Here is a 21,188-nt window from a genome sequence, read left to right as displayed (position 1 = left end):
TACAACCAAAGAAGAAAAGTCAACAATACCACTAAAGGTTGCCCAAATAATATAACAAGCCTTCAAAATGAAATGAATGTTACAACTAGCCAAAGGTCTATAGAAAGAGATGTTCAAAACTACATAGCAAGACAAATTTAATTTTTTTTTTTTTTTTTAAATTGTACCTAAATAGATAGGTTACAATATCTTTATGTCGCTAAAGAATTTGGTTCTTAATCTTGTCCAAAAAAAGGGTTGTTTTTATCTCAATCCTTGGTGAGTTCCTCCAATTTAAAATAAAGGGAGACAATTTGAACAATATGTCAGCATAAAAATTTAGCATTTATGCTTGTGGATGAATTGATTAGAAAAGATAGCCAAAGATTTTAGGAGATTTTAATTTTGGCCAAAGATGCAGACTGATATCATAAAGTTTGTAGAGAGTTTTAATGTGTGTCAGAGAGAAAATGAGGTCTCAACCAATCCACGACTATGCCAACCTTTGCCTATACCGAGTAGACCATGGGAAAGTTTGAGTATGGACTTTGTGATGGGATTACCCAAGATAAAGATAGATCATGATAGTGTGTTTGTTGTGGTAGATAGCTTCAGTAAGATGGCTCACTTTATTCTTTGTGAAACCACAAATGGTGCTAGCTATATTGCAGGATTGTTTTTCAGAGAGATTATTAGAATCCATGGGTTGCCTTTGAGTATTGTATCTGACTGGGACAACAAGTTTGTAGGTAATTTTTTGGAGAACCTCATGGAAAAGGTTGGGCACAGATTTGTCTTTTATCTTAGCCTATCACCCTCAGACTAATGGCCAAACTAAAGTTGTGAATAGGTCATTGGGAAATATTCTTAGATGTTTGAAAAAGGATCATGGTAGTAGTTGGGATGTGGTGATACCTCAGGCAAAGTATGCCTATTATGATTCCACAAACAGAAGTACAGGTTTGAGTCCTTTTGAGATTGTGTATGGTAATCATCCAAGAGGAGTTTTTGAATTGAGAGATGTATAGGAGCTAGACAAGAGGAGTGGACATGCTAATGAATTTGCAGAGGCTATGAAAGAGGTGCATCAACAAGTCAGAGATACCTTACAATAGAACAACCAAAAGGTTAAAGCAAGAATGGATCAGAGAAGAAGAGATGTGCAGTACCAAGTGGGTGACATGGTCATGGTTCATCTTAGCAAGGACAGGTTGCCCAAGGGAAGCCATAGCAAGTTAATGATGAGAAGAATTGGACCTTGTAAAATTTTGGCTAAATATGGTCCTAATCCTTACAAAATTGAACTCCCTGATGATATTGCCATTTCACCTATATTTAATGTGTCTGATCTAATAGTGTATAGGAGTCCTACTGCAGGTGAATTTGTTCAGAAAAACTTGAAGAATGGATAAAGCACTTACCACCTAAGGATCTGCCTAAGATAAAATGCATTTTGGATAGTAGGGAGGTCAAGAAAACAAGGCACAAGACCTATTTTGAGCACTTAATTAAATGGCGGGGCCTTCCTGACTTATAAGATACATGGATGCTGGAGGAAGATATCAAAAAGCAGGGTGCTGATTTCAAGCAGTTGGTCTCTAAGAGGACTTGAGACAAATTTCACCCAGGGAGTATGGTGCAGGAGAACCTACCTATGAAGACATGAACCAAGAACAAGATGATTTATTAGCCTAGAATGAATGTAATAAGACCGCATGGGTCCTTTTTTTGTATTAAGTATCATAGAACAATTACAAACTTATTACAATTACCAGCTCCTTTCGAGCAAGCTTATTACAAATACTAGCTCCTTTCGAGCACAAATACAAGCTCCTTTCGAACACCAAACTAGAAACAACAATTGGAAGACCAAGGGTCACAACTTAGAAATCCAGTTTAAACAATGTGACAAATACAACCAATGGAAGACCAAGAGTCACAACTTAGAATTCCACAAAGATGTCCCTCTTGGGAGTTGAACTTGGGTCTCCACATTGAGAAATCAGTGCTTTAACCAACTAAGCTCAACCCCTTGGACCCTATGGGTCCCTTTTGTAATTAAATGTCCTAGGAGTGCGACAAGTTTGTCCATGTTTGGGTCAAATTGTCATCTAGGCTCTAGTAGAGCAAATTGAGTCAATAAGGGTCACAATGGTCTAAATTGAGGGATCAAGTGACCAAAAGTCTATTTGAGTCATTTTTTATATTTTAGAATCAAATCTAATCATTTTGGGAGACTATGATAGTCTAGAGTCTAAGTTGATTGAATTATGCAAAAGTTGTCATATTGTCAATTTGTTATCATGACAATTTTGCACTTTTTGTAAGTCGTGATTTTCCAATGGTCGGTCAGTTTGAAAAATAGTTGGAGGAGGTTGTGGTTATTTGGGAAACATCTTCAAAGGCACCAAACACCAAAGAATGTATGTTAGCTAAGTTGGTTGATTTGGAAAGAAATTGAAGCATCAAGAACTGTTGGAAACTCGGAAAAACTATCTATTTTCTGTTGATTGCATACTAAAGGTGGATTGGCAAGAATAGTCATGGCATAGTTACTATAACTAGATTGTTTTACCTTTATTTTTCTTTGAGTGTGAAGTCTTGAAGTGGCCGTTACCCCATTCAACAAGCAAATCTTTACAGGGTAGCCTAAAACCCTTAAACCCCTAGGGTTTGACTGCAATAATGGGTTTTGGCCTATCAATCATTAATTGGACATTATGTTGTTACAGGAGATGATAGGCCACTGTATCATATATTATTACCCAAAATTCATTAAGAGGATACAACAGGGTGAAGAGGATGGAGAACTAACCCTAGGTCTGGCATCTCTATGTGACAGACCAGTTTGATGAGTGCAGTGCGAGAGAATTGAGTGGTAGAACACTGGAAAAGGGTTTGAATGTTATAGAAGAGTAATTTGGAGGTTTAAAAAATATTTCATGGTGTGTGATGGTCACCCATTAGGATAACCAAACTATTTTGTGAAAGGCGTTCAGTCAAATAGGTCTAAAAGCCCTATTAGGTCTATTAGTGCAACACTGGTTGGAATATCTACAAGTTGATTCGCTACCAGAAACTGAGATATTGTTGAGAACTCCCAAAAGGGTATCTGAATATATATTTTTTTCTTAGATCCTCGGGGTGTCAAAATTTATCACCCAATTCCCTCAAAAGGAGGCCTAATTGCAACCGATTCTGTTTATGGGCAAGTGAGTCAAAATTGATGTTCCAGTGGATCTAAATCATGAAATCATGTTTCATTTGTGTTAAGGTGTTGTGAGGACACCCCCCCAAGGATTGTTGTGTTGAATTGGTCAAGTGGGCCATTCAAACCTTAAAGTCTAGTAGTAGCGCACTTATGAAAGAAAGGATGTGTGTTGTCACACAAGAACTTGAGAAGCGTTAGCTCTTTTTAAGTGGAAATAGTGGATCCTTTGGATCTCCCGAGGTGTTGTTTGGTGACATTGAACCATTTCTTGACTTGGTGCTATGTAAGGATCTTTAGAATTAGGGATTGCGGATTGAGTTTGTGTGCCTTAGAGATTGGTTGGAGCAAGGTTACCCTCCTTCTGGTCTATTGCTTCCTCATCACATCCTAATTGACAACCACATAATCATTTTTCAATTAATTATTAAACTTTTAACTTTTGCTGTATTTTTCTGCAGTAAAAAATCTAAGAATACCCTTTTGTAGAGCTCAAAGTCACGAATCTAGACATATATATATTTTAAATTTTTGATAATTAATTTGAATGTATTTTATTTTTTAAATATTGCAAGTAGGTTTTTAAATTTGAGAAGAGAGTAATTTGAAATTAAAAAAAATATTAAATCGTATTAAAATATTTTACAAAATATATATTTCATTAGAGGATAAAATCTTTTCCAAAAGGGTATAATTTATTTTTTGGTAATGATAAACTTAATAGACAAAAAGTGACACCAAATTAAAACTATCAAATTCAGCTATGTTGGACTTTAAAATGTTATTACGAGGAAAACATACATCAAAATTTAATTTTTCTTTTTTTCTACACTGCATATGCATGTCATTTATTTGGAGAATTTAAATCCCGAATAAAAAGTGTCTTTTCATTATTTTTGGTTATGCCGACTAGACCCCCTAATTTTCAACATTTTTCGACAATAAAAAATCTTCCTTTGAATATATAAAAAAATCATTTTTTTAAATATTCAAAACATAACAGGCATAAATTTCATGAATATTTCTACATTTCATTAGTTTATGTCATTTTTAGATTCAAATTAGAAATTCCACTTTTATGCAATCGAAGTTGAATAGTTCTAGTTGTGTTGGCCACTTCCTTTATAAAACTGTGACACGGGTTTGTGCTTTTACCCATGAAACCATAAATCAACAATATAAAATATATGTTGAAAATAACCCAAAAAATGGTACCCAAATTATCTTCAATCCAAGATTCCCTATGATCTATAAAAATACATACTAACATGTGTGACTCCCCCATGCAACTCCTTTATGTATCCAACAAGTTTTTTCATCTCCTATTTTAAGAGATCCAAATTTCAAACACCATAAGTTTTGATCAAAATTTTTGATTGATGAACTACTTGACCTATCAAAAAGCTCATGAAGTTCTCTATCAATACATAAGTTGCTACATTGGTTACAACCACTCTTGGTCCCAAAAAGTTTCTTTAAGGCATTCAAATTGGAGAGGAAATTTTTGGACATATTTTAAAACTCACTATAAATAATAACGTTATGTAATTAGAATGAAATGGATGATACTTGGGATGATATGGATGAGGATGTTTTATGTATATGTATGAATGGTTGAGAAATGTTGATGTAGGAAGAATGTTTTCTGTAGTATGATACGTGATAGAATATGATATGATATGTTATGCTACAGATGTAGGATGGTGTTATAAACCTAGGATGATAGTTGGATGTGAATGTCGATGATAGTATAAGTTTATAATTATGGATGTATATGATAATATGATAGCATTATTAGATTACAAAACCTGGGTGATATACTTTTAATGCAAATAGTGGTATGGTATTGTATGATTGTAAATACAAAATGTGATTGTCTATGTAGATTTCAACCTAGCTTGTGGACAAAACAAGGATGTATGAAGGTTGATTCCTACAATAATAGATGCATAAGCTAATGTAAATGACAATGGATATTATAATGGAGATATGGTATAGATGTAAATATTGGTATGATAGGGATATCGATTATTGTCTAATCTAAGATATTAATGTCTATGAAGGATGATATGTGACTATGGATGTTAAATTATGTGATAATATGGATGTGAAAAGTAAAGTGTAAATAAAGGATTGTCCAAGATTTAAAATAATGGACGTATATTAAATGATAATGGATTTTTATGATGTGGATGGAGATAGTAGTCTAACTTATGTCAAATGAATCTATGTGAAGATGGAAACCTAGAACTAAATCAAAATACTAGTATATGATGCATATAGATAATTATCGAAACCTATGGTGATGGATGTATGTTCTAATTTAATTAAAATGGATGGGGAATAAAACAAAGGTAAGTGATGTTCAAACGTAAGGTATGATTGTCTAAGAATGATTATATATGAATATGAATATTAATGTACTTGATGGTATGGTTTTGACAAAGTGGTGGTATGATATGGAGGTGAAAAGAAAAGTTTATGCGAATGATGGTTGAAGATGTTGGATAATGGGTGTTTAGAAAATTAAAATGGATGTTTAGGATGTGGATGGCTTTGATTGTTTGAATTAGGTTATGGATGCATGTGAAAGTAGACACCTATGAATTAGATAGGGTAATGGTATATGATGGATATAGATGATGGTTGAAACATATGGTATTGCATGCATGTTATAATGTAAGTGACAATGGATATTATGATATGGATGTATATTAAGGCACATTATAGGTTTAGGTGATAACCTAATCGAGAATATGAATACCTAGAAGTGGGTAATTTGATCATGGATGAGCACCTATGGTATAAGTCTATATTATGTACTAGGAATGATATTATGTGGATGTGAAAGGTAAAGTGAGCAATCTAAGATATGGATACATATGAAGATGATATGTTAAAAGAGGATTCTATGATATGAATGTATATGAGGATATGGTATGTGTGTAAGCTATGATATATTCTATGAGAAAAAATATATGGTTATGGTATGGCCAAATGATGAAAAATATATGGATGATAGTAAAATAATGCATATTTAGAGTAATATGAGGCTATGGATGTATTTTAACTAAATTGCATTATGCATGTGTATTTTTTGATGTGGACATATAATAGATAGATACGATAAGGGCTAATATAGTTATGAATGAACACATTAGTCTAAATAATGGAGGTAGGTGTTAAATTAGGTTGTAGATGAGATGATGATGTGATAGTGGTAGAAAATTAAACATTTACAAGAGGGAAATAATGTTAAGAATAATAGTTTTATGATAAATTTCAAATGATATTGATGTGAAGAAAAATATTCTTTAGATATATATAATACGAAGTTAATAAGAGGTAACCTTGTCTAATAAACCTATGGAACCTATAATCTCTTTAGGTATTTTCTCATATTTCTCAGATGTATTATCTGGAATTTTATCTTTTGCATACATGTCTACTAGGAACTTTCTTTTACATCATTTACTAAAAATACCCCTTATTTTAACCTTTGATAGATGTCCTTACATGATTCAAAGGATACATATTTGGCTAGACTATAGAGCTCATACCATAGAAGATACAAAATAGCTCATGTAAGATTTCCATCCTAGCTATATCCACTAATTGATATTATCATAGTGTAGCCAAAACGTATGAGATATTTTATAGAATTCTAGGTTGTGTAAGAGTTGAAACTTGGTGACTAGTGAACTGATGAAAAAACATTGGTTTTAACCTTTAAAAAAATATCTTATTTTTACAAGATTTAAATTATAAAATGATGATGAATCATGGTTGCGTAATAAAAAAATAAAACTTAAATTTTACATATGTAAGAAATGAAATATTGATATAGAATTTTTAGTTAAAGAGAGAAAATCTAACTCAAGAAAATTAACACTTTTTTTTTATCACATTAACTAATATTACATCCACAAACAAAGTGATGAGCGAGAAAGGAGGAGCGGGGCAAGCTAGGGTTTCGACACCTGCTAATTCATGTGATGGAGACGAGGACGACGATGAGGTAGATAGTGAAGGGGGGGACCTCTTCTCATTGGCCCAGGTTGGTTGCCTTGAATTCTATGCAGGCTTCTGTGGTTTGCAGATTGTGTGGTTTGATCACACTGAGGTGGGCGGTGTGTCCTTTCCCCTTTTCATGTTTTTGTGTAGTGAGATTGTTGTGCTTCCGGTTGGCTGCGATTCTTTGCTCACAGGAGATGTTCCTTGTTGGGTGTCTTTGATCTCACATTTAGGTGTTTTGGCTTTGGTGCCCTATGTCAGGCTAGGCTATGGGTCCCTTTCAGGGGTTGGCGGATTTTTTTTGCCCACCCTCTTTGTTTGGTCCTATCTTTTTGGTGGTGCAGGTTTGTCCTTGGTGCCCTGCAATGGGTTGCAGACTATTCTGCGTGGCTTTTTCTTTCTTGAGTCTATGTGGGGGGATCCCTTGTCCCTTTCTATTTCTTTGGGCCTCAGGAACAAGGCTCAGTCTCGTCATGGTAGAGTATGGTTGTTTTGGAGGGGTTTCATTGTTTTAGGGGTGAGAAGACCCTTTGGTCTTCTCATATTTTATTCTGGGTTAGGGTTTCCTCTGCTTAATCCCTTTTTCTAATCCCTATTCTAGATAGTCCTCCTTCTGAGGTGGAGGAGATTTTTCTTTGCTGGTCCATGACTATTTTTTGGGGACTTTTGGACTACTCTCTTCCCTGCCTACCCATTTTTGGTTAAGGGTTAGTTGTATTGTTGGTAAGCTGATGACTATGCTACTAGTTATGGGAGCCTGGGAAAACCCTTTTTTGCTGGTTTTGGGAGCCAGTTTAAAACCCTTGATGAAGGTTAGAGTAACCTTTCAAAACCCCAATATTTTGTAGGTTTAGGGAGCCTTGTAAAACCATTGTTATGTGTTAGGGACACTTTGTGGCTTGGTTTTTGGTTCGCTGATGTTCTTTTCTTTTAGTAGCATTGTTATGTGGGTTCCAGATCTTGGTAAAATTTGAAGGTTTCACATACCTTCAAAACCTGGGGTTTCGGGACCCCTCAAAACCCATTTACCCTTAATCAAAAACTAATATTACATCCACATTTAAAAAATAAATAAATATAAAATAAACCCAAAATTTGGTGTCCATATATATATATTTGAAATTATTCAAAATGCATTAAGAAATTGACACATTCCCTTTCAAACTAACACAAATTTGATGTAACAATAACAAGAAGGTTGCTATAGAAACTAATTTCTTTGAGTACATTAGAAAGATAACCAATTTTCATTTTAGTGATGAAACCCCTTCATATCACTATAAATTTCATATTTTTATAGTGTATTTGCTGGAATTGTGAAAGGATCCAATTCCCACACATGAATGCTTTCCATATAATTAAATCCCCATTTTTATTTTCAGCAAAGATTACAACACCAAAAACCACTAGATATAGATAGAAAATAGAACTCCCACATAAAACTAAACATCATTGGACTCAAACAAAAATGAAACAAATCTTATTCTCTAATTTAATTCATATTTTTCTGTACAATGGCAAAAGTTGAGAGAGAGAGAGAGAGAGAGAGAGAGAGAGAGAGAGAGAGAGAGAGAGAGAGAGAGAGAGAGAGAGAGAGAGAGAGAGCTCAATTGAGCTTTATGTGTGCTTCTGCCTTCCACAAGTTACATTCATATCTGAGGACAAATTAACTATGACATTTGGTGAAATTCATTTATCCTTTATACTTTAATGAATATCCATATCCTACTCCAAAACATTGAATAAGATATACTTGTAGACAAATTTAATAGGATATGCACATATAAATATTAGAAAATAATTTAATTATATAATAAATACAATTTAATTGATTACTTCTTTTGTTTTTGTTTATTAATTTGAAAAAATGTATCCATTATTTAATAGAACACCAAGATCATGTCACCTCAATGTTAAAATGGAAAAGAATTAACTCATCATATGATAAAATTTATGATAAATTAGAAATTAAAAAAATTAATTTAAGATAAAAGAAATGACATTTATATTGAATATTTAATGATAGAACTAAAACTTAAATATGCACGTGGCCCCTTTGTAAGATAAAATTTGCAGGATAAAATTTGCGGGTAGTAACAAATAAAGTTTATCATTTCTGTTGGTAACAATTGTATTTTCAGTATCGCACGAGAATCCTTTTTTCTGGTTAAGTCCAACACGCGGGGCAGAAAATTCAGAGCTATAGCACAGAGGTTCCTTTCATTATATCTTTCCTTGTACTTATATACTGCATTCAAAAGGCAAGAGCACGTGAATTTTTTCTAAAGACAAAAACTACCAAATTATTTCAACAAAATGTAATGCATAATTTTAGGTGATGTTTACGTTATATAAGCATTGAATCTTTCCTCATCCATCTAGTACTAGTACTATTTTTGTGTCAAAAATTTAGATGAAATTTAGATGATATTTAGATAGATAAAGAATTGGAATTTTTATTTACTATTCATTAATAATGTTATTTTAACTTAAATACAATTAATGATAGTGTATTTTTTAAGATTGATAAAACTTAACTTTCCAAAGATAAAATTTATCAAACTACTTTAAATACAATAGTATAAAATTTGGCTGTATAATTTCCTAGTCGAACTATTTTGATTTATATTTTAGCAGTAGTGACTAACAATAATTCATTTTTTGAATATGAACATTTTATTTAATATTTATTACATTTCTTTGATATTTGGTAGGGTAAGATATTGGAATTTTCCGTACCCACCTACTATTGTTAAAATTTTGAATCAAGCACATTTAAACATTAAGTTCCTTTCAATATCAATAATATTCAACTTTCCTCTAAAGATAAAATATACCAAACCATTTAAGAAAAATGAAACACAAAATTTCAGGTGAAACACAAAATTTTAGGTGATGTTTACATTGGTGAAAGCATTAGATAATTCCTTTCACATCTAGTACTACTATGTCTCAAAATTTTAGGTGGTATTTAGAAGGGTCAAGCACTGAAACTTTTATCATTCATCCATTATTAATACTAATTTGACTAAAATGCATTTAGCTTTAGAATTAGGAATACTCAACTTCCTCTAAGGACAAATCCTTCCAAAACATTTATAAAAAATGAAATACAAAATTTCAGATGAAGTTTTGAGAGTCAAGAACTGAAAATTTTATTATTAATTCGTTATTAATATACCTTGACTCAAATAGATTAAGAATACTTAATTCTTCTCTAAGGAAAAAACCCTACCAAACCTATTAAGAAAATAATATTGTTTTAATAAAATGAAAACTTTGACACCGTTGAGGGAAAAACATGGTCCTGCTTCTTAAATTTTGATGAAAGGTAAACTAATCACCTCAATAATATATAAGCAAAATGATGAGGAAATAATTCTTTAAGAAATTTTAATTTTTAAAATTTTGAGTAAATTGTATTGATTTAAATTTTAGGAGGAATAACTTAGAAGAATTAATTTTTGTTCATATGAATATTATATTTCACTTTTTTTTATAATCATTCGATGTTTAATCGAATGAAATATTAGAATTTTTTATACACATATACTAAATGTACTATTTTCACTCAAATTCATTTGATCATAATGTGTTGAAATATGTAGCAATGGTCAGATGATTCTAAACTGTTCAAATGTCTAAATGGCCTAACGACCTTAGACATTTGAAAGTTAATTCCTTATTTCTATCCTTGATTATACATCACTACAGATTAACATTCTGATCACAGAGTATATTACTGTATGATCGATTTGTTTCAATCATCACCTACATGAGTATAGGATTATACATACCATTGATTCTATGTACAATTGATAATTCCTTATATTATCGATCATACATAACATCAATGATATTAATATAATCAATGTATATATATATATATGTGATGATTAATGTTAGTTATCATAACATTGTATCGATTATATTAATCATGTTGATTACATTGTTAAGCAATGCTTATTGTTATCAAGGGTCGTATCTCCACATAGGAGTCACGACTCTATGTGTGACCGACCGAGAACATATAATACCAATACTATTGCCTTCAGTTGGTGAGAGAATACTATAACAGTGCATCATTACTATGAAGTACAATACGATAGGAAATATAGATACAGTTCGACCCAATATAAAAGTGCATGACAATATTCCGCAGTCGGAGAATATAGATATACAACTATAGAAAAAGGAAGTCAACATTAGTTTGTGCGGTCCGTGAAGAAGACTCGCGTCTTTCAATTATCTCCTGTAGATCATCAAAGGATATATACAACAGTCTGTATTAATAATCTACAGGATACTGCAGTACATAGATTTAATGATCTACATCAAATTATTATTATTAGTCCCGCCTATCTATAAGCAGAGATTAATGTTTTCGTTTCCATCGCTTTTTCAATTTACTTTGCTCCGAAAACCATGTCATACATTTATCCTATAGTTTATCCTATTGTTGACTTAATTTATTTATTAATATCATTTTTCTCATATTTTTCAGATTTTCCTGATTGGCTAGTGTACTTTTTCTTGGGTTTTTTTTTTCTTTCTTTAAAATATAAATAAATGTAAAATAGATGACCAATCAAATGTTGAGCAGGGAAAAAATTAAAATGATTTTCCAATGTTTGTAAAAATTGAAATCTGATCATGCGAAAGCTTATCTTAAGCAAGATTAAAAAGTCAGTCGGTCCCACTAGTCATGGTTTTTTATTTGGTAGGATTTTTGCCAGTTTGGGTCGCATAGGAATTATCCTCTACATTCACGCTATCCATTGTAATTTGCTGTTCGACAACCACATATCCATATTGCACTCTTCCCAGTTCAGGAAAACGTTCCACATTGTCGGTCACAGACAACTAATAGCAAGACCTTAAAAAATCTCATATAGCTCACACACGTATTTTTTAAAATTTGTAAAAGATTAATATGTTCAAGAGCAAATGAACTTTAAATAAAAAATTCCTAAATTTTTTTAAAAATAATATTTAACATTATTTTTTATATCAAAAGATAATTAAAAAATTATATAACCAAAATTAATTTCTTAAAACTATTTAAATATGTTTTTTTGTATTTTTTGTTTTTTATTGTGATTTTTTAAAATATTTTTTTGTATTTTTAGTTTTTTATTGTGATTTTATTTGTAAAATAAGTTCTTGAATCTAATAAAAAGTCAAAGAAAGAGACTATTTCAAACAATCAATAAAAAATAAAATGAGAGTCTATAGTCAAACACAATCAAATAACAATTATACCCCAACATAGAGAGTAATCATAATAGAAGCATATAAATACATTGAAAAATGATAGATTATATCAACTCAAAAAATCAATGAAAGCTAGATTATATAAACTCAAAAAATCAAAGAAAGAGACTCACCTTCAAACATAAAAAAAATTAACAATCAAACAATCAAATCACAATTAATAGTCTAATAACAATCAAACAATCAAATTACAATTAATAGTCAAACAAATATTAGTAATTACACCTTTTACAGTGTAGTGATTAATTTTTAAAATCACATAAAATACATGAATTAATGATAGATAAAATCTATTAAAAATAAAAGAGAGAAAATGTAGAAAGACCTCTAGACATATTGTAAGGGAATATAATCCGATGTTGAAAGTCAATAATTTTATTTTATTTTATGTTACAAAAGTAATCAAATACGATATATTTTATTCTGAACCCTAAAGAAACCCCTTCAAAAAAGAGATTTGTTATCCATTACTCCTCTAAACATGGCTTTGATGAGAAAAAAATCCCAGTGAGCAATTCAATCACCAAAAAAGTTTAGGATTAGTTGGTAATCCAGATTAACTAACTAAATACTTAATGAAATTAAAACCTCCGTGATAGAATTTCCAAGCCTGGAAGACATGACGTCTCATTCATATCATTATAAAATTCTTGAAGAGGATACATCCATTTGTATATAATGTCATGAAAGATTCTCCAAATTATTTATTTTAATTACAACCATCGAAGTATAAACCAAAACTTGAAGCAAAAATCATGTACAACATATAAATTTTTACAAAAAATTGTATTTCTAATCACTGGCTATAATCCCAAACAAAACATATACCACTAAATCCAAAAGTCCTAAGAAGAAAATCAATTAAACAAAGCAGGAATTGGAGACACAACTCATTTTGATCAAAGCTCCTCAAGCTCAAAACTTTGATTATTTTTTCCCCCGTATTTGTTGCAGACTCTCCCTTTCTCATAACTCTTAGAAACTGAGTCCTTCACTACTTTCCTATTTTCTTCCTAAAAAAACAAACTCGATATCTTACCAACACAATTATACAAGACTTATTCACCAACACCACTTCATTGTTACTACTATGTATTATCTTAAGTAGCTGCAAATATAGAAGGGTAATTTTGTGTTTATAGATGTTGTTTCCCAAATTTTTGTTTTAGCAATTAACACAAGAAATATTATTGGCCTAGAAGAACACGATACATGTGCAGTAACTACGAACAATTTACATGAAATATTCTTTTGAATACATGATGTATCCATGTTGTTTTATCCTCTCTATTGTTACAAGTTTTCTTTGTATATAGTTGCAATGCAAACTTAACCATTAAGTTCTACACTTTCACAGTATATACAAACTTAACCATTAAACCCTAAATAGTGAAAAAGTTTGAGTAATTTTAATTAGGCTATGTCTTTACAGTATAGTTAACTATCTCTCACAACAAACATTCGATATTATGCATAGTTTTTGTAAATGCAAATTTTGTGCATTGTTCAGTTACATGTAGAACACACATAGTATTAGACACCATACTTTCCAAACTATCACTTTCTATTAGGTTTGATAACTCGCTCTTCCAACACTACAACCACTTATGATTTTAGCATTGAATTTCAGTTGTAAACTGTTTCTGAAATTACATTATATGAAAAGAAAAAGTTCCTAGTATGTCAAATATAAGCTCACCCAAATTTAAAAATTTATCATATATAATATTATTTATTATATACATTTTTTACATGCTCAAAGTAACTTTATACTACTTAATTGTTCTCAACAGTTCACTGCATTGCTAGCATGTTTTTAGCTAAAGGCAGGGACTCATGCTGTCTCACAGCTCTTGTTCAAAGACAATGAATATACAAACCCTATAGGTCATCATAAATTGAATTAATATCAAACTGAAATACAAAGTTAAATAAGAATCTTATCAAAATTCTAACATAAAGTTTCTTTCAAAATACAAAAACACTTAACTTTCCTATAAAGTAAAACATACCAAATTATTTAAGAAAATACAATTCAATATTTTAAGTGTTATCTATATAAGTTTGAAGCATTAGAGATGCTCTTAAATGTGTACTACTAATACAATTCTAATGCGAAAATAATAATGTAACTCGTATATGATCCAAGCATTAAATAATTTATTTCTCATCTAATATAAGTACTGCTATGACTAAATTAATATGTCATAATAGAATTTCCTTGAAAATTAAAATATTTATATTGCTTTAAAAATATAACAATACCAAGCTATTAAAAAATACCTAATTTTGTATGGGTCATAATTTAGTTTCAATAATTAGTTTTAATAAATGGCATTATCACAATAGATAAATTTTCTATAAACATAAAGAAAATTATCTGTTTTAAATATTTCTCGTTTCAATGTTGGTTAGGATTTTATGTTGTTTGTTTGCTTTTAATTGTTTTCACTTGTAGGAGTGAGTGATCTATTATCTAAGGATTTGGTGTATTTTTACTAAAACTTTGACTCCATCCATTAGAAGTCTAAACTGATTATCTACTACTATAATTCAATGGATTAAAAGATAGAAAAATACAAAAGTTATAGGTAACCAAATGTTTAGCTTTTATTAGGAACAAGTCAGAGGTTTTGCTAGTTCTAAGAACCCTTGTATCTGACGATGATTTCTAGTTCTTACTGAAATTATCAATAAGAATGTTTATTTATTTTTCACAATTTAACATATGTGGAAAGGAGGGCACATAGATGTGTAGTTCTCAATTTTGAGTTGGATATTTGTCCCGAATAAAAAATAAATCTAAGAAATGGATAATTTTAAGAACACTTGTATCCCTAAATGGAGTTTCAATTTCACCTTGAATTCCTGATAGGTGGCTACCCAATTCCTACAACCTAAAAAAATACAAACGAGATAGAGTAATTAAAAGAAAATGACATTTCTCATAGAAGAAAAAGAAAAAGGCACTTTCTTATACCTTATAATGATAACAGAAGTATCTGCAAAATTATCATAATCCTTAAAGCCATTGCAACATTGTAGGATATAAGATGAATCATTCAGATACCAATGATCTAGATCCTAGGTGGTCCAAGAGATAAAACTCTAAATAAGAATGTATATGAGACATATGAATGTGGAAGCAATATAAAAAGAAAAGTTTGAATTGATGAGAATATTAAAATAAAGAATAAAATGTTTTATTAAGCTACATGTTGTGTACATAGTATACTCTCTAGGAAGATAGTTTTTTGTATTTCCCCCCTCCTTTGTATTTTCCTTATGTCTAAATATATGCTTACTATTCTTTTCTTATGTTATAGATGTACATTTTTATATATATTATGTACATGTTCATGAAGACATAACTCACTATGAAAGTTAAAACTATTGGGCTTGAATATTTAACATTTTATCTTTTGATGCTTAGAATTCTAGTTTTACAATATGAAAATAGATAACCAGTCTTAAGTAATGACTCCAAAATTTGTGTTGGAGTGATGAGTGGTATTTTAAAATGTTGTGTGATAATATGTATTAAAATATAAAATATGTCATGTGTTCATTAATAGGAATAATTACAAATGTAGCATGAAACTCAAATAGAATTATCCATAATGTTTTGTGGCATGATCCTTAATATTTCACAAGTGACACATAATATAAAAAGTTATTCAAGATTCAAGATGTTTCTTATGAGTTGTGGCCCATTAAGTCTGAGTGTTACAAGAATGGTGCATGAATCAAGGAGCTATATTTGATGATGTTGTATGATTCCTGATATAAAATGCGAAGCATGAATGTTAAAGGGAATTACATGTGTTGGTGTGACATGATTATTAGAACAATGTGCATGGAGTTGCATGCCCAAATGTGTATTATTTTGGATATGATTAACACTAGTGCATAATATTGTGTAGTAGCACATGAATCAAGTAGGGTAGTGTTTATAGGCGTGCCATTTAGGAACTTAGTAAGCAAGGGTTATGTTCTCATTAGCTTACCCATTAAGTGGAGTAAATTAATGGTGACAAACTATGATTAAAGACATTAAGAAAGTATGTCTGATACCTAGAATGATGTTGCACGCTAGTGATGCCCTTACTAGGATGTTCCATGATGTTTATATTATGCATTCATGTGAATATTATTTTAATTATTTGATGATATTTTAAATGAAGGTTAGTGCTTAAATACACTAATGTAGCTTGTAATGTGGAATAAATTACAATCTAATTGAATCATGATGGTTAAAAATGGATGAACCTATCAACCCAATTTTAAAGTGTTTGGTTAATATACGCATGCATAGAAGTGGCCTATGCCATTTATGCATTTGTGGGTCTAAACTAGGATAATGAATGGTGCATATTAGATATGATTAATTTTGTTTCAATTGAGTTTTTTTTTCAATCAAAATTTTGCATCACACCATTAATTTACCAAAATGTCGATTGACAAGTATACATTCCTAAAATCAAAAGCAACAATATCAATTCTTCATGGACTAGGGAAAACTCATGTCAGCTAATGGTGGAGATTATTTATCATGTTCATACCTTTGAGATGCATGGAGATGGAATTATATTAGGATAAAATTATTGAAATTCTATGTAAAAGTATGCTACGACATATAATAATCAATACATAAAAGACAACCTAATCAAAGTAGACCTAAAACATAAAAGAAAAGGACATGAATACACAATTTTTTCAATTACATTATGGATGGACATAAACTTGAATACACAATTTTTTCTATTACATTATGAATGGACATAAACAATATCATAATTAAAGAAAAAAATTAAAACAAAGAAATTCAAAATTTTCTTGCCAATCCTTGAATTAGTTTCAACAAAAGGATGTTTCTACTTTATGCATGACTATAATTTTTTTCTTTTAAATGTACAAGATTCACAAACAAGAATTGAAGGTAAGATTACAACTTCTATAGGGAATTTATTTTCCTTGCAAAATCTTGATTTATTAGTGACCAAAATTGAAGGTGAGATTCCAACTGCTATAGGGAATATGTCATCTTTGAAGGATCCTCCTCTCTCAAATATCAAAATTGAAGGTGAGATTCCACTTTCTATAGGGAATATGTCATCCTTGGAGAGTCTTTATATGTATGATACTTCTATCGAAGGTGAGATTCCAGATGCTATAGGGAATATGTCATCCTTGAAGGATCTTATTCTCTTAGATACCAGAATTGATGGTAAGATTACATCTACTATAGGGAATGTGCCATCCTTGAAGAATCTTATTCTCTTAGATACTAGAATTGATGGTGAGATTCCATTTGCTATAGGGAATGTGTCATCCTTTAAGTGCCTTGATCCATATGATACCTCTATTGAAGTTGATATTCCTCACTCCATGGTCAATCTCTTTAAACTTGTTGAATTTATCTATCTATCCTAAAACATGTCAACTGGGGTAATCCCACCTTCATTGGACACACTTTCTTGCCTTGTTAGTATTCAATTTTATGCCAATGAACCAAATGGTATGATTACATCTACAATGTCAAATCTTGTTAACTGAAGAAGCCTTTGGCTCAACTGCAATAGTTTAAGTGGTTTCATTTCCCTTTCTATATTTGATAATCTCATTAGACTTAAAGAGTCACATCCTTCTGTATATGGTGAAAATGGACAACAATAAAAACAATATTGAAAGGCTAAATGAATTCAACCACAAAAACCCTAGCCTAACAACAACAAAGATCCACCATAACATATGAAGATTACCTAAGACAATGCAAATCAAATGAAATCACAAAGATTCTACCATCACATGTCCAATAGGGTTTTGATCTCCATTCTTCCTATCTCCATTGATCTTGCTTGATATATTTGCTCTCAGATTTTATGTGCACAAGAGCTCAACAAAGAACAGAATGTGGTTGCAAGTAGGATCGTAGTGTAGTCTATTGATCAAGTAGTTAGGATGCATAGAATGATTAGGGTTTGATAATGAAGGAAGCATCTGTTTATATAGAAGACACAATATGAAATGGAGGGATAAGATTGAGAGGTGTAAAAGGAGGTCGGCTATGATTAGAGGGTAGGTAAAAGAAATAATAAAATAATGAAAGGGGTAGGTAGTGTATGAATTAAGAGATGAATGACATGTGTCATGGGTAGAAAAGGTTAATGAATTAATTAAATAAATAAATATTTATTTAATTAATAGAAGAAGTGGGATAATTAAATAAATAAAATATTTATTTAATTTAGGAAAAGGATAATTTAAATAAATAAATGTATTTATTTAAATGAGAAATAAGGCTAGAAGAGGATAAATGAATTAATTAAATAAATAAAGATTTATTTAATTAATAGAAGAATTAGGCTTAGGTAATTAAATAAAATAAAATATTTATTTAATTAGACATGACAATTTTAGGTGTCTACATTTTGCCCCTCTTTGAGACAATGTGGCTTGTCACGTTGTTTCAAAGTAGATAAGATGAACTGATACAGAGTTGCCCCAGGATGAGAATGATATTCCCCCTCGAGAGATTGGATGAAAATGTCTGAAAAGATTGCAGACAATCTCTCAATAAGAAAGACGGGATAGAATGGACTGACCGGATAAAGTGACAAAGTCACGGGACAAAGAAGACTGACTCGGGAAACGAAGGCGAGGGCTAGGGTAGGCTATAAGATAGACCACGAGGGAAAATACATCCTCATTGTCATCTACACATCCACGAGACCATATTGCAGAGTGAAAATTTAGCAGGAGCAGTCAGCAGCGATGGCTTTCACTCACAGATTCGACTGCATTCGCCGATTCCAGAGGCCAGCAGAGGTAGGAGAGCCAGTAAGTACCACCAAACCTCCTCATACTTTGACGCATTTAATTTTGTCATTAATGCATGTCGAATAGGGTAATAAATGTGCTTAGACTAGGGTCCAAAATGTGTCAAAAAATGTTTAGGCACGTCTGTGTTGGTGCCAGGCGCGTCTGTGTTCGTGCCAGGCGCGTCTATGTCTGGACCCGTGTTTGTGTCAAATGTGGCCACGTCTGTGCTGTTCAGGCGCGTTTGTGCCAATAAGGCATGTCTGTGTCTCCCAGGCGTGTCTGTGCAGAGCATAGGCACGTCTGTGTCAATCAGGTGCATCTATGTTTTTCAGGCACGTCTATACAATCTTTGAGCGCGTTTATGTCATGTAAGCGCGTTTGCATTTTGAAAAGTATGAATTTGCATCTTCTAGGTCAAATCGGTAGTTTTGTGATGAACATACGCTGTCGATTGGATAAGCTGCTGAGAGGATACACTCAAGCAGGTCCTTTAGGAAGACTAGGATAGATCAAGGCACTTTGTGATGAACAGTGAGTACCAAGATAGAGTACTTTGTGATGAACAGGGAGTACTGAAATATGAGCAGCACTTTGTGATGAACAGGGAGTGCAAATGTGAGCAACAGTTTGTGATGAACAGTGAGTGTCACACACGTAGTACTTTGTGATGAATAGTGAGTACTACTAGGATAAATAGCAACACTTTGTGATGAATAGTGAGTGTCACTAGGATAGATAGGCATATGCATTTAAATAGCGAGTAACATTTTGTGATAAACAGTGAATGCCACTATGACTGACATGATTTGATTTGTTTGACTGCAGGAGTACTTGCTGATGCTGGAGTCACGGGAGAGATTCCCGTCGACGCAGAGGTTGCGACCTAAGTTGTCGTTTGAGGACAGAGCTGGCATCGAGGAGATGGGATTGAGACATGTACTGTATGTGCCTGAGTTTCAGGCAAACATGGGTTTGCTGACTACACTGGCTGAGAGATGGCACTCTGAGATGTGCACATTCCATTTGTCGATGGGTGAGATGACAGTCACCCTAGAGGATGTATACAGGATTCTGTGGGTGCCGATCGATGGGGAGCTGATCCCATACGATTGAGATGGAGATAGGGAGGCATTGAGATGGGTATTTCAGGACCTTGGATTGGAGATGAGAGCAGGACACGTGGCATGGGACACCATGACAGCCACAGGGTTAGCATTGCCAGCAATGGTCGGAGGAGCTATCAGTGGGTTCCTGTGTCCGGACAGGGCGACACAGGGGTTGGCTGTGGGCTGGGGGGGAGCACTAGAGACACTGGTGACGCAGCACACCAGATATGCCTGGGGACCATGTGTGCTGGCCCATTTGTATTATGAGCTTCATCAGTTTGTTTATCATGGATTAGTGGGATTGGGCTGTGGAGTGACACTGCTGCAGGTATGGGCCTACGAGCATCTGCCGGTTACCCAACCGATACACTTCAGGGGAAGGGGTCATGGACGCAGCTTTGTACATTTGTATGACATGATCAAATCACAACCGCAGATTGGCAGGTTAGAGCATTGGCGGCAGGTGATTGATGACATTGATGTGGTCATATGGAGACCATATCTGGGCTGTGAGGAGTGGGAGGATGATGCAGTTGAGCTACCTTACACCTTTTGGAGAAGGTACCTATTGGGCGAATTCCCTATATGTTAGGGAGACAGCTGGTAGATAGGGTTGGCTGACAGTTTGGCCAGATTTAGAGGATGCCCCGAGGATCAAGCATGTATGCCCGCACAGTCAGAGATCAGGCACAGTTTGGGCCGTTGCTGTCATATGATCAGGTAGTGACTCAGCTTGTAGAGATGATGCCCCTACCCTGGGATATGTGGCCTAAGATCGAGGACGC

Source organism: Cryptomeria japonica, chromosome 8, assembly GCF_030272615.1.
Source record: "Cryptomeria japonica chromosome 8, Sugi_1.0, whole genome shotgun sequence".
Lineage (NCBI taxonomy): Eukaryota > Viridiplantae > Streptophyta > Pinopsida > Cupressales > Cupressaceae > Cryptomeria > Cryptomeria japonica.
Note: the sequence above shows the minus strand (reverse complement) of the source record.